At 39.7% G+C, this 14,244-nt stretch overlaps 1 protein-coding gene across 7 annotated transcripts in view; it reads left to right on the top strand.

Annotated features, from left to right (window-relative positions):
• The window catches only part of FHIT (fragile histidine triad diadenosine triphosphatase), a 1,488,252-nt gene that overhangs the window by 687,031 nt on the left and 786,977 nt on the right, over positions 1 to 14,244 (top strand). The window lies entirely within an intron of this gene.

The following is a 14,244-nucleotide window of genomic DNA, read 5'->3' as shown; positions in this document are numbered from 1 at the left end:
TGCCACTTAACAGTGGTGGGATTTGGGGAATTCAACTTTTTGGGGTCTCAATTTTATCAATCCAAAATAGCGGATAATTGGAGTTTCCTTGTGGGGATGAAAAGAACATGGAAAAAAAAAATGCTTATAACATGTGTGCTGCCTTGAGAGAGGCCTCTGGTTTATGGTGGTTTACTACAGGATTAAATCCTATAGTCATTGACCACCTGGTCTGAGATAGTTATTCAATGGCTACTTTACTTTTTACATTTCTCCAGCCAGAGTTAGGTTCTTTTTGCACTGTGTTATTAAAGAGACTTTGGACTTGAGTCCAAAGGATCAGTATGATGGATTTGACCCTCCTTCCTATTCAAAAGGTTTCATCCTTTCCATGAGTGGGCCATGTTTAGGGTTTATATACTAGGACTTTAGGTGGTAGAAGTGCTTCAGCAGGTAGGAAGAGAAATCACAGAGCATAGTGTGCACAGAGTCCTGCTAGAGTACACAATTTGGATACCAGGATGTCATACAGGGTATGTGTGTGTGTGTGGGGGGGTGTCTTTTAACAATATTGGCTGTGGGTTTTTATTGTTACTAACAGTCTCTTTTTTTTCCTCCTGGCCTATTTATAAACATTCCTAGAGGCTAGAATGTAATGGACATATTCAGTAAATAAAATTAATATTAATGATGAAATACAGAGTGAATCTAGCCCACTGATTCGAGTTTGGAATGATTAAAATAAGGAAGTTTACAAATATATATGCAGAGAAGAATGCCAGTTACTGATTGTATTGGTTTGAGATTGAAGATTTTGCATCTACTTTCTGCCCAAGTGCTAATTATTAACTTAGTCAATTGGCTATTGGTGTGTAATTTAGTGGTGTTTGCAAATGACTATAGTTTATAATCTATATACTGTAAACACTGAAAGGGACTTGCAAGATCTGTATAATCCAGAATTCTCTAATGTGTGTTCAGCATAACACTAGTCACTTGATATGGTTTGTCCCAAAAGAATTTGGAGGTTGGCAAATTCTGCAAATTATATTCTTTTCTTGGAAATCAACGTTAATATAGTTAACTTCTAGCCAAATGCTGAAATGAAGAAACCTGTGTCTTTAGATTCTCCTACCCTTTCCCAAATCTATTTAAACATGGAACATTTTCCTCAGGTAATATCTGTTAAATCTTCCAGAACAAACTTAGGAAACACTATCTTGGTCTAAGCCTTTATTTTAAAAATGAGAAGCAAAGACCAAAGAAATGATGTGCCCAAGTTTACTGTATAGTGAGTCTCTTATATTCTGTTTCTGTGCTAGAAATCAAACGTCATTATTTTGTACTTGAAGGAAGAGACTAAGGAAAGGGAGATCTTCCTGTGATGGACTTTACCTAATAGCTTTCTTTAACTTGCTTTTTGATCTTTCCTGCATTTTGTTTTTCAAAGAACACTCTTTACCAGAGAGTGTACTTAATAGTATTGCATATTGTATAACCACCTAGCTGTATTGTAATTATAATTTAGTTTCCTTTGAATCCATAAGCTTTCTCTATTCCCTCTAAAGCCTGCCTTTCATTCAGGCCCCCATAACTCTATAGGAACAGAAATGCCACTGTCCTTTGTTCTTCATTTTGAATATACCCCAGGTAACCAATATGGGGACCCATTTTTTGCTCCCAGAGTATATGCAAATTCCTGTGTACTGTAAAAAATGCTCACATTCTTCCTAGAAGCCTAAAGACTTGTGCATAATCTGCTCCCGTAAAAGAAAATTAATTGATATTAATTAATCTTTTTCCCCTGGATGATGATTTTTTTTCTTGATCTCAATGTGAGTAATACATCATTCAGTGTTCTTAATAATAGCCTGTGGGTGTGCCATTTATTCACTGGAGTTATTAAGAACCCAAAGCTTTGCTCCTCAGGATGTGCCTTTTAGAGCAAAATTGCAGGTCTTACTTGCCAGGCTTCTTTGAGCTAGAGTGGCCACTAAGTATATTCTGAGATCTTTGGAACAAAACCTTTTTTCTTCTTTTTTGAGTTGGCCATGTTTGTAAATCATTGTGGTTCATTCCAACAAATATTCAGCTACTATGTCAAAACATGTGCTAGGCTCATGGACTATTTTTCCCCCCCTTGGGCTAATTTTTGTATTTAGGTAGGTTTTCCTGCCGTGAAAGAGCTCTCTTTCTAGTGAGGAAGATCAACTACCACATAAACACCATACTAGTAGTAAGTGCTGTATTATGCAGTATGCAGAGTGAACTCAGTGGGAGAAGATTTATAAAGGAGTGCACTTGAATAGTATCTTGAAGGCTAGCCGGGAGCTTTTTAAGAAGTTTGGTAACTACTTGAAGTTTGATAAGTTGTAGGTTTCCACTGCCTTTTCTATCCCAATGCTCTTGTTGCCATCTTAGACACAGAGTACACTGTATCTATAAATGTATTAAAAATTCACGATTTTGGTCTAGTTATAAAAGTTCTGGTGTAATTTTTTACACAGCCCTTCCCATTATCTTTTTCCTCAGGATGATTATCCCCATTACTTCTTTAGTGGCAATTATACAAGCCTGTCTTTGTGTGGAGGAGCTCCCATTTCTTCATTTCTGAGTTTATTTTCTGTGTAGTCCTCATAGTGACCCTGTGTAGCATTATTTCCAAAACTTACCTGCACATTGAAATTACCTGAGGAGCATCACAAACTCACTCATGCCTTTGTTCTCCCACCCCCACCCCAGGCCAGGGACTAAGATTTAATTGATGCCAAGTATTGCTAGTGCTTTGGAATTTTCCAAAAGACCCCCAGAGAGCAGTGAAAATGTTTGAAAATGGGTGAACAGATGAAAAACCATTGAATTGTACACATTTACTTGCGTAAATGAGTGAATTGTATGGTATATGAATTGCATCTCAATAAAACTGTTACATGTAAATCCTAGGTGGCTAATTTGGGAATCATTGCCATAGGGTAAACAGGGAAACTGAGACCTTGAAAAACTGGCTGAGTCACCCAGACTCTGACAGGCAGCCATATGGAGTAAGAATCCTGCCTTCTGACCCTAGCACTCATATTCTTACCAACAAGAAAATGATCCTGCTGAGCATGGTGGCACACACCTCTAATCCCAGTGGCTCAGAAGGCTGAGTCAGAAGGATCAGGAGTTCAAAGTCAGCCTCTGCAACTTACCAAGGCACTAAGCAACTTAGACCTTGTCACTAAATAAAATATTGTAAGAAAAGGTCTGGGGATGTGGCTCAGTAGTTAAGTGCCATGGGGTTCAATCCCCAATACAAAAAAAAAAAAAAAAAAAAAAAATTGGATACATAGGCCTAGGCTTGGAGAAGTAGGGAATGGCTTTCTTTCCACCTGTCCATAAGTTCTCACCATGGCATATTATGTAAGCAGTAGATCTGATTTGTAAAATAATTGGCTTTAGAATAAGATAAAGGAATTTGCCCCTTTGAGGATAAAATCACAGCCCTCAATCCCTTTCTCACAGGGCTGTAATGAGTTGAGCCAGCCTCCTCCTGGAGTGGTCAGGAGGAATCCTCAGAAGCACATACACAGAGGGAAATGCCAGTATCAAAGTCATAAATTCTAAAGCAACCATTTCACATCCTGGAACCTGAAAATAGAATTCTATTTAAAAGACACTGCCTGGAATGTACCTTGCTCTTTGTCAACCCTCTGCTGAATTTGGGTACAAAACATATATAAAAATAGCTTAACCATAATAGGAGAAATATTTGGGTTTCAGTCGCAGAAGAGAGAGTAAGAAGGCAGGCTGGGGGTGGTTGGAAGGCCTATTTTGCCAGTCCTAGGCAGACTGGGCGGGGAAGACCTTTGAAAAGAAAGACTGAATCCCTATCATAATGAGTCGTTACAATTTTGTTTTCTAGAATATTCCGATTGGAAGTCCCCCAAAGTAGCATGGTGACTTTTCTAAGAGGACTGCATTGTCTCTCATATGTGAAAATGATTTGTTACTGATCCGGAATGGCTTCTCCTTCTAGAATTATGTTTTCCTGTTATGAATGAAGATCGAGTTCAAAAGCAGAGTTCAAGGAGAACTCATTAACCACTGGCCTTTCTAGAGGCTTAATAGTTGATTTCCAGGGCAAGGTTAGTTCAGCTCAATTCGCTTTAGTAGTTAGGCACCAACTATTTCCTGAAACATTTAGAAGTCTAGTGACCCTCAATCTATTTCTTATTGCCAAACATTGATTGTATGAGTAAGTTATCTTGGATATTCAGGGTTTTATTTTTTAAACCTGGATTTTTCAGTATTTGTCTAAAGTAGTTGCCTGAAGTAGTGTTTGTTTGGTTTATAAATTAGTATTAATTTCCCTTCTCCTTAAATCAATGAAATCCATTGCTGTGATATTTTTCTTTTCAAAGAACAGGTTAGAATCCAATAGTGAGGAATAGAGAAACAGGAACTGGATGTACTGGCCTTATCTATCAACCATAGGGGTTGTATCATTTATGACTTACTTTGTATTTCAGTCAGCCCCCCCTGGGGGTCAGCCCTGGGATATGGGGGCAGTATGGGTAGGGTGCCCACCTGCATGCTCCACGAGGTACTCACTGATTATTTGAGCCCCTACCCTATTTCTTAACTGCCCTTCCATATTCCATCCATAAGTCTGACCAACTCTTCTTCCAAGATGTGTCTAGAATATGACCACTTCTCACTCTACCACTGACACCTAAGTTCATCTTCCTCAGTTATCCTTGGCTCACTTCTGTAGCCTCCTAACTGTGCCAGCTTCTTTCATTCTTGCTTAGTTATAGCCCATCCTCCACATAGCACCCAGAATCTTCTCTTCAGATTTTCAATTATAGCACCTCCTTGTCTAAAACCCTTCAAAGGCTACCATTTCAATAAGAATAAAATTTGAATGGCTTAGCCTTGGTTTATCTGTTTCTTTCATTCATAATTCAGCTTGGCCTACATAAGAGCCTTTGTACTTTCTCTTCTATAAGATGTTGACACTACACCCCTTACCCACACACAGAAAAAAATGGAAACCTCTTCCTTCCTCTGATTCTCAGATATCTCAGATAATTTGTGAAACAAACAGAACTGAATGGCTGATCGAGTGCAAGCTTGGTTGAGACAGCTTCAAAGTCTGAGCCAAGCTGATTAGTTCAGAGCTTATGAAATTGTGTATGCGCACACACACACATGCGCAAATTACCTGGGGACTGGGTTACTGCCATTTATGACCAATTAGATCTAGAGTAGAGCTGAGAGGTTGCATGCCTATCAAGCTCCCAGGTGATGCTGACACTTGCTAGTCCTCAGACAACACTTTGAGTATTAAGTGTTTAGAATTTCAGCCTCCAATTAGGGTAACAAACTTATTCTCCTAATAATACTTAGTGCCAGTTCTTCTAAAAACTTAGGAGTGAGGAAAAGCAGTCCACTTTTTCTAACATCTTACCTGGAGAGCTAGCTTTTTAACTCTCCGGGACCCCAACTAAGACTTTGCTTCTCATTGGTGCCCTGCCTGGCCATCTTCTCTCAAACAGTAGTCCCACTGCCACCCTATCACTCTCAGCTGCATTATCCCATGTATTTTTCCCAGCCCTCCTATCTCTCTGAAAATATTAAGAACTTACATATTCTTATTACATCAGGATCAGAAAATGGTTTCCCTATAACCATGAAGAGCAGTGCTTAAAATATATAGCTCTACAATAAAATAATATGGAGTTGTTGTTATTGGACAGATCAGCCATGTGTTCCATAATGATGGGTCCATTTCTTTCTTGTTAATCATTGTATTTCCATTACCTAACATAGGGTTTGGCACATGGTTGATGATGAATAAATGAGAACAGGATCTGAAATAGGGAAAACATGTTGGATACTGGTCAACTGGTAGGTGTTACTTTATGGATATTTGGAATCATCCCCAGCTTCTCTATTTTTTTAAAAAAGTTTTATTTTATTATTATTATTATTTTAATCTGGGGATTGAACTCCAGAGTGCTTTAACACTGAGCTCCATTCAAAGCCCATTTTTGTTTGTCTCAAACTTGGCCTCAAACTTGGGATCCTCCTGCCTCAACCTCTCTGGTTGCTGGGATTACAGGTATACACCACTGCACCTGGTTTTCCCTCCACCCACCCATACTAATTTCCAGACTCCTATAGTCTGGGCAATAAAAACTGGAGTGTTTGAGATTAAGTAGTAAGTAGAAGTCCTTTTATTTTATCTTTGCAGAGGTTTTTCTGTTGGAAAGAGACTGCTAAAGACTTCACCATGTGGTAGGAAGCCATTGTCCACTGACACATCTGAGAAAAGGCATACACATTCCTGAGAAAGAGCCATCAATCCCTATCTCTAGCTCTCATTTTTATTTGAATGGTATCAGAACCACAAATTTCAGTCTCTGAGTTGCTTTTTCAATTCACATTGGATAATGGCCTGGAGTTTTTTGTTCATCTCTCTGAGAATTGGGCTATTCACCTGCACTGTGCCCAAATGGCTATTGCAGATTTGTTCATTTTGACATCCTTGATAGAGGTTGGGTTATTTTTTTCCCCACTTCATCTAAGGCTGGGAAACAATAGCTCAAACATCCTTTGACTAGCTCTTATTCTATCAGTGGCAACTTAGGAGAACTGCCCTACTATAATTTGGCTATAACTGGCTTAATAAGAGAAGGGACAGGAGAGAGAAGGAATGAACTAAACTTTGTTCATAAAAATGTGTGCTGTGGTCCAGATACTTTGGGAAAATAGCTGTTTAAAAGCATGGTATTGGCTTTGTTCTTTGTTTCCAAAATGGGATTGGCTCTTAAATATGTCCTGCCTTAGCATCTGTCTGATTGGTAATTTGATGTTTAATTCCTACCCAGATGTCAGTGCTGAAGGGCATCCTATTGTATTGGTTTGATTTGGTTTACAACAGAGGCCCTTTTGGGATGCTTTGAACAGATCTAAAATATCAGAATGAGGCATGGAAAAGTTCAATGAATGACTCCATTGTTTAACTGATATTGTTGTTATCTACCATTTGCCTGGTACTATGCTATTTGCTATGGTTATAAAGATGATATGTGAGAATTTTATTCCCTAGGAAGGGACTTTTCTCTCCAGTCCCTAACTATTTGTTCTTTCCTTCCTTTCCCCCTCTGTCCTGCCTTGCCCCCACACATTCATTCTATCAGGAGAAGTAGGAACTACACTTCCTGGTGACAGCCTGGTATCTGCTGGGCCATGGCCCATGTGCTAGTAGGGAGCAGCTCATCACCTAAAAGTAGAAAGCCCTACTGTGTCCTCTTAGGCTTGCCTGTGGCTATGATGGGGTATCCTTCAGCCTCTGCATGGCAGTCAGGCCAGACAAGACCTGCCTCATTCATATCAGTGGTCATTTTCGAACTTGTACTGAGGAGCAAACTAGTGCTATGGACCTTGGGTCTTCATTGCATTGAGGGAACTAGAAAACACACTTAGATTTTATTTACAGTTTACTTGTACATTTCCCAGGGACTATTGGGAGCTGCCCAGTCATTCATAAAGCTTCTTGTCTCCCATGGGGCTGCTTAGTCTGCTTGAGATGATGTCTTGAATAGGCCACCTGGACATCAAGCAGCTTTCTCTGCCTTTAAGAAGATCTTGATCCAGCATGTGAGACACAGAAAGGAATGCATAATTCTAGTTTGTGTTAGAGGCCCTATATTTCGAGTATGTCCTGGGCACTGTAAATAAAATAGAATGGCAGGTCAGATATTTTGGGTGTTATACTAATTGGTTAAGAGCTCATTCTAGTGCAATAGATTGCATCACTGATAACCATGATAAGGAAGAAAAAATTTCTCCAAATAGAAGCTACAGTTTGTGCACAGTGTTACTTTTGTATTTCACAAACTGCGTAGTTTCCCCATTGGTGCATACCATGTCACAATTGAATTTTAGTATTATTAACTGTGATCTTGAACCTTTGGGACCTGTCATCCTGAAACACCTGTCCTTGACTTTTCAAAACATAGGGCTCTGGCTTGTCCCCAGTAGCCTGGCATGCCAGGAAAAGGAAGAAAAGACCTCATGCCATAAGACAGGTGGTTTCCATGGCCACCAGCATAGGAAGACTCCAGCATCTTAGTAATAGGCTTAAGCAAGAGGGAGAGTTTCAGAAACCTGCATATTTGTTTAACAGTGCTTAGAGGATAGCTTTATAAAGAAATGGCATAAGTACCCCCAAGTGGGACATACTTTCTCTCATGTTCTGGAGCTGGGAGGTTAAACAGCCACTCACAGATATGTAGGTTTCTACCCTCTCAGTGGGTTATTGGGGGGAAAAAAGATGATCAGCAAACACTCAGTAGAAAAGAGGATTCTTGCAAGGTAGCTTTTGAGGATCCAAGCATTACACTATGCATCCTCCTCTAAAGTGAAAGAAAGTGCACTAGCAATTTGAGTGGAAACATCAGTAAAGAGATCATAATGCCTTATTAAATGAGAAACTTCTGGAAAAAATGCATTTAACCAAATCGAAGGCAAGAGGGGGAATCTCAGCAGCAGCAACCTGAGAAAATGTCATCAGGGAATTGAGCTGTAGCTGAGAGTGCTCCACGGTAAATGTATGCTTCACTTGCTGCCTGTGACAGCAACACATCTTTTGTAATCCTTCCAGAATTGCCCTCAAAATGGGTTAATGTTTTCTTGCTTTGTGATGGATTTTTTAGATATAAGTGCCCTTAGGGGAATTTTAATTGTCTCTTTATTTTTTATTCTCATACTAATTCCCAGTACAGCTAAGAAAATTAATACTACTGCGGATTTACGGAATTTGCTAATTAGTAAGAAGCTTGACATTTACTAATATAAAACTATGAACAAACCCACTAATTTAAAAATTATGTCACAATCGCAATGTTCCCATGGAAGCTGGAAGCCCAAAGAAAAATGTGGTCTTTAGATATTTATTAACAAGGTGATTAGTCAAAGGATTACCATAGAGCATGTTATTTCAGTGGTAAAAGTTTATTATTCATGTTCTTAATTGAAAGAGTTGAGATTCTGAAAGATTCATGGGTTATCACATCCTTAGTCTGAAATGGATGGGATCATCCTAGGGCTGCCACAGAAGGTTTCCCTGGATCATTAGTCTAAAGTCTAAGACTGGAATAAAAAAATAGGTTTCGCTTGTCACACTACATCACCAATTGATTGGTAATGGCTATCTAAAAGTCTCTGTTAAGAAGGTCCTACAGGAGAACATGACAAAGTTGATTAGTGATATCTGCCATAGGTACAGGAAGAGGAGACCATAGCATGTTGGCCCTTCCTGGTATAGAAGAAAGCACACAGTGAGCAAAACCAAGCATGAATTTACTCTTCCATCAATTTTAGATCTCCTGGGAATCTGTGTTTAGCAGGGAAATTATTTTTCCTGAACTATGTATTAGGAGGAGTCAATAATGCCATCCTAGAACTCTGAATAGCATGCTGAGAGCAACTCTGACCTTAACCTTGAAACAGCTTCATATGCCCATGTATGTATCAGACAGGGAAACAGGTCAGGGAGATGACAGGAGAGTGGCTGAGAGTGTTTCCCTGTTAGAGAGCAGAACAGGGAAGGGTCTAGAGTGCACATCTCTGTCTTGACAGCTGCAAGTCTGTGTGCTGTTGCTCACAGCCTGTACTGTGACACACAAGTGTCACAGTAGGCAAGGACTACACAGATAGGAGTTAAGTTGTGCCAACAAAGACTCTGTTCCTGCAGGACTCTTGGAATAAGAGTCACCTAAATAAGATCACTTGCAACTGGGATGAAACTTTTCAAGAGGAAAAAAATATATATACATAAATTGTTTGTTTTTTAAAAAGCAACCGCCTTTCCTCATATTTGTCATTAAACCAAGATTTGAATGTATGGGTTACTAATAGCTGGCATTTGAAATATTATTTTAAGACCAAGTGTCTATAAGACTACAAAGCATGGAGATTCCATGCTGGGGGAACCTGCTTCACTGTTTTGCTTGGACTCAAAATCCATTTTTCTTTTTTTTTTTAAATTAATTAATTAATTTATTTTTTTAGTTCTCGGTGGACACAACATCTTTGTTGGTATGTGGTGCTGAGGATTGAACTCGGGCCGCACGCATGCCAGACGAGCGCGCTACCGCCTGAGCCACATTCCCAGCCCCTAAAATCCATTTTTCAACAATACATATACACTTAATTAGCGATTGCTTGTCAGCCTTTTAATTATTGTGTTTCTCAGCCCACTTGGCAATGAGGGTTGCCATAAATAACCATTTGCAACAGCACACACTCAAGTAGAGTTCTCCCAAGCTGAATGTTGCTCCGATATCATGGTGAGCAGATGAGACAGAGCCACATCCAAAGCTAAAGAGAGCTTCCATATGCCCTTAGACTGCCCATTTGATCCTATGAGACCTGGCATAGCCACCTTGGTAAGCTCTGAATAAACTTTTTATACCCATAAGACAGTTGGACTCTGTGGGCAGCAACAATTGCACACTTAAGAATTAATTATTTTCGACATCGTGACTTTTTTGATGATGTTCTTCCTGTCACCACCTCTGCTCACCCACGTGTATGCAGATATTGGAGTGATCATTACATCAGGAAAGTACAGCTTCTGAGGCAATGTGGGCAGAAGATTTTTCTTGGCACCAGAGAGGTGACCAGTGTCACAAATTCCCGGTAGAAATCTCAGCTTCATCACTTCCTTCCAGTGTCAACTCAGGCAAGTGACTTAAGCTCCTAGAGCTTTCTTCTGTAAAATCAACATGATGACAGTGCAATTAAGAGAGATTTACATAAAGCATTTAGCATAATGCCTTGTCTGTAGGAATGGCTGTGAGAATATGAGCTGTAATTATTAGTGTAATTAAAAAATTCAGATTTTTAAAATTACTAAAGTTTTCTAGGGCTGGGGTTATTGGTAGAGTGCTTGCCATACAAGCACAAGGCCCTGGGTTCAATCCCCGGCACCACAAAAATAAAAAAAAAAATAATAAAGTTGTCTAATTGTCTCTACCTCCCAGGTGTCAATGGACGTGTTATTACTGGCATCATGTATAAAGGCTGACCCCCAGGTATTATTTTCAGAAATGACTTCTTTTAGCTTCATAAAATGGTATGCCAAAAGAGCACTCTTATCCCAGACATGGTAATTCCCAGACTGTGTTCAGTATAGTCATCGATGTGGTTATAGGGAAGCAATGACAGGGGACACAGGCAGAGTTGTGATGTGGGTGATGCCACTGCTGCTCCTCTCTGCCACCAGCACCTCTCACCTCCAGGGTGTTGCTATTCCCCACTCCAAGCCCCCCATTCTTCCTGGCCTTCTCTAAGCAGTGCTTGGTGGCCACTTTGGTTTACTGAGAAGAGCTTTGTTTTCCTCCATATCTGCTGTGTAGACTTGGTGTCTGAATGACCTAAGGCAGGTCAAATGCCTAGTGTTGGCCCTGGCACATAGGAAAATACAATCACTGCTCATTGATCATCGTTGGTAATAGGATCTTGGTGCTATGAACCTATTATTTGATGTCCAGGAAGAGATTGATTCCCAGCCAGTCCCATGTTCCCTTATTTACTATGGAGACATCTTTGTTATAGTTTTCAGCAGAGGGCGCAGCTCATTCTTCACCTTTATCTTTCTTTCTCCTGTGTATCTGGGTCTGTCTTTCCTAGGTGCTCAGAAAACTATAGATGATGATTAATATTTGTCTGGCACCTTTTGTGTTGAGGCAATATGCTGACCGCTGAGGGAGTGTCAAGGAAGGTTTGTGTATAGACAGATCACCCAGATGGTTGAGAGAGACTCATTTTTCTTCTGAGGTCAGGAGGAGATCAAAAGTAGCTGTTAGAAAATGACCAATTAGTGTTCCCTTTTGAGAACTCACAACTCCAGAAAGCCCTTATACAAGTGAAGAGGAGGACAAAGAAGAATGAAACAGTATGTATTATTATTAGGGAGGTAATAACCAGTATGTAAATGAGTACGACCACACAGGAAAGCTGTTTTGAGTCAGTGTGAATCATGAGACCAAAGTGAATGCATAATAGCCACCCTGCAAACCCTAGGTTCCCTGCAGAAGCTTACGTATAGCCAGAAACAGCCCACCTGGCTGGAACAATGGAATCATGTGATGGGACTCAGATGTGGGTCTCAGTCTGCTAGCTTGTTAGTGTTGGATGGTGCTCTTAGGTAGGCAGGCAGACAGAGCCTCATTACTGTTCATACGAGTAAGCTAATTATTAAAAAGTTCTGCATTTTCAAATGGCAACAAATAGAATGAAGAGGTAATGAGATGGTAGGAATGGAGATCCTCTGATGAGTGGATATGGTGAGAGGATGAGGAAATGAAGAAAGGATGAGGGGAAAAACTGCCATTGTTACTTCCAGAGTTACTGAGCAATACCTATTTGTCTATGGCACAGGGGAATGGGAAGGCATTGCTAAGGCAATGGAAAAATACTATTATCCTGGAAGGAGGCCGAGACAATGCTGGGCTGCAGAATCCATGATGATAGAGGAAGGGTCAAAACTTGAATGCTTTCAATTTCAGATTTTGTTCAATATTTAGTAGTAGCCACCTAGGCTGAGGTGGGAGAGCTGGATTTCAAGACTCCTGAAAACCTTTTGATCATTAATATGACACTAGGGGCTGCCTGTATTTGTTTTTGAGAGGACAAAATGTAAAGTCTTTAATTTGATGTTTATGCTCTCATTGAACTAATGTCTTCTCAGAGTCTGGAGAACAGAGGGGAAGGGTGGTCTGGGATGGTCTGGGATAGCCTGGAATTTAGATCTTGTTATCACCAAGTGGGTGTTCCATATGCTATTGAGCAGGATTGAAGGGAGATGTTCATTACCCAGTTCTAAACTTGTCCCCTTACTAGATTGTACCACACTGTTAAGTAATAAATTCATCCATCATGTAATTATCTTGTGAATAACACAATTAGAAATTGCTGAGTATGGTGGAACACTTAAAATAGGAGTCTATAGATTACCAGTGACACATAGCTATAATTGACACCATAATTAGCTTTACTGTTCTGTTTTAGAAAAATTCATGAGTGGCATTGCTTTGCCACGAAAAAATGCAGACATTTCACACGAGTCAAAAGATGGTGGAATTATCACTGGGCGCAGTACCCCACACCTATAATCCCAGAGACTCCAGAGGCTGAGGCAGGAGGATCACAAGTTCAGAGCCAGCCTCAGCAACTTAGTGAGACCCTGTCTCAAAATAAAAAACGAAAAGGGCTGGGTATGTAGTTCAGTGGTAACGTTCCCCTGGGTTCAATCCTCAGTACCAAAAAATAAGAAAATTTTTAAAAAGTTGAATTTTTCCTGTGCACCAAAATAATAATTGATTTGTATTCATTTGTATTTGGAACTTAAATTTCTCAATGTTGATGTTTAAAGCATGACACAGTTTATATGGTTTTGTTTTGTTTTCCTTTTTGTCAGAAGCTCAAAAACAACAAAACAAAACAAAAGAACATTTCGTGTCTCTTAACTTCTAAGACACCTGTGTATTGAAAATGGATACTACTTGCTAGAATGTGGTTCTGGCTTCTGAAGATGACAGTTGATTTAAATTTACCATTCAGGCTTTTGACACCAGTTCCATGTTACTGTCCCAACCTATCTGCAGTATTACCATGCAGTCCATGGAGATGAACATCTCTGAATCTTTTATGACCCCGTCGAGACTGTGATACAGTAGGAACACAGTAGAAAATGTGGCCTGTTCAGATAGATACATAATAGTAAATTTTCAACCTTTCAATGTTCTTCCTTAAGTATGGGTTATATTCTAATAATATAACCCTTAGATTAATATTTAAATTCCCCTCTGCTAATACAGTCCATTTTAAGACATAGTTTGGGTTATTTTCACTGTAAGATGAATCTCAGGAAAAAATAAGAATCTCAGCCTCCATGAGACTGAGAAGTCAGTCATGCTTAGTTCTTTAATATAGAAATCTTGCTTTTTACCCCGGCTTTGGGCTTCTGTCTCCGATGAGTATCTGCAAACATAGGCTGTTCATTTTCTAAAGGGCTCTAGGCCTCAGTGCTGGTACTGTAGACCTTTGCTTACCTGTGTTTGATTGGGCACAAAACATCTTTGAGATGATATAAGTAGCTTCAAATTTTTACACGTACAGTACAGTTTCATACTGAAGGTCATGCTGAAGCTCAAAACATAAAAATCATCCACTCACTCCCTACATCCATCTTTATTCGATAAAAAGAAC

This window comes from Spermophilus citellus (genome assembly GCF_964194105.1).
Source record: "Spermophilus citellus genome assembly, chromosome: 3".
In the NCBI taxonomy this organism is placed as follows: Eukaryota; Metazoa; Chordata; class Mammalia; order Rodentia; family Sciuridae; genus Spermophilus; species Spermophilus citellus.
The sequence above is the reverse complement of the archived record's forward strand: the minus strand, read 5'-3'. Positions and strand labels throughout refer to the sequence as shown.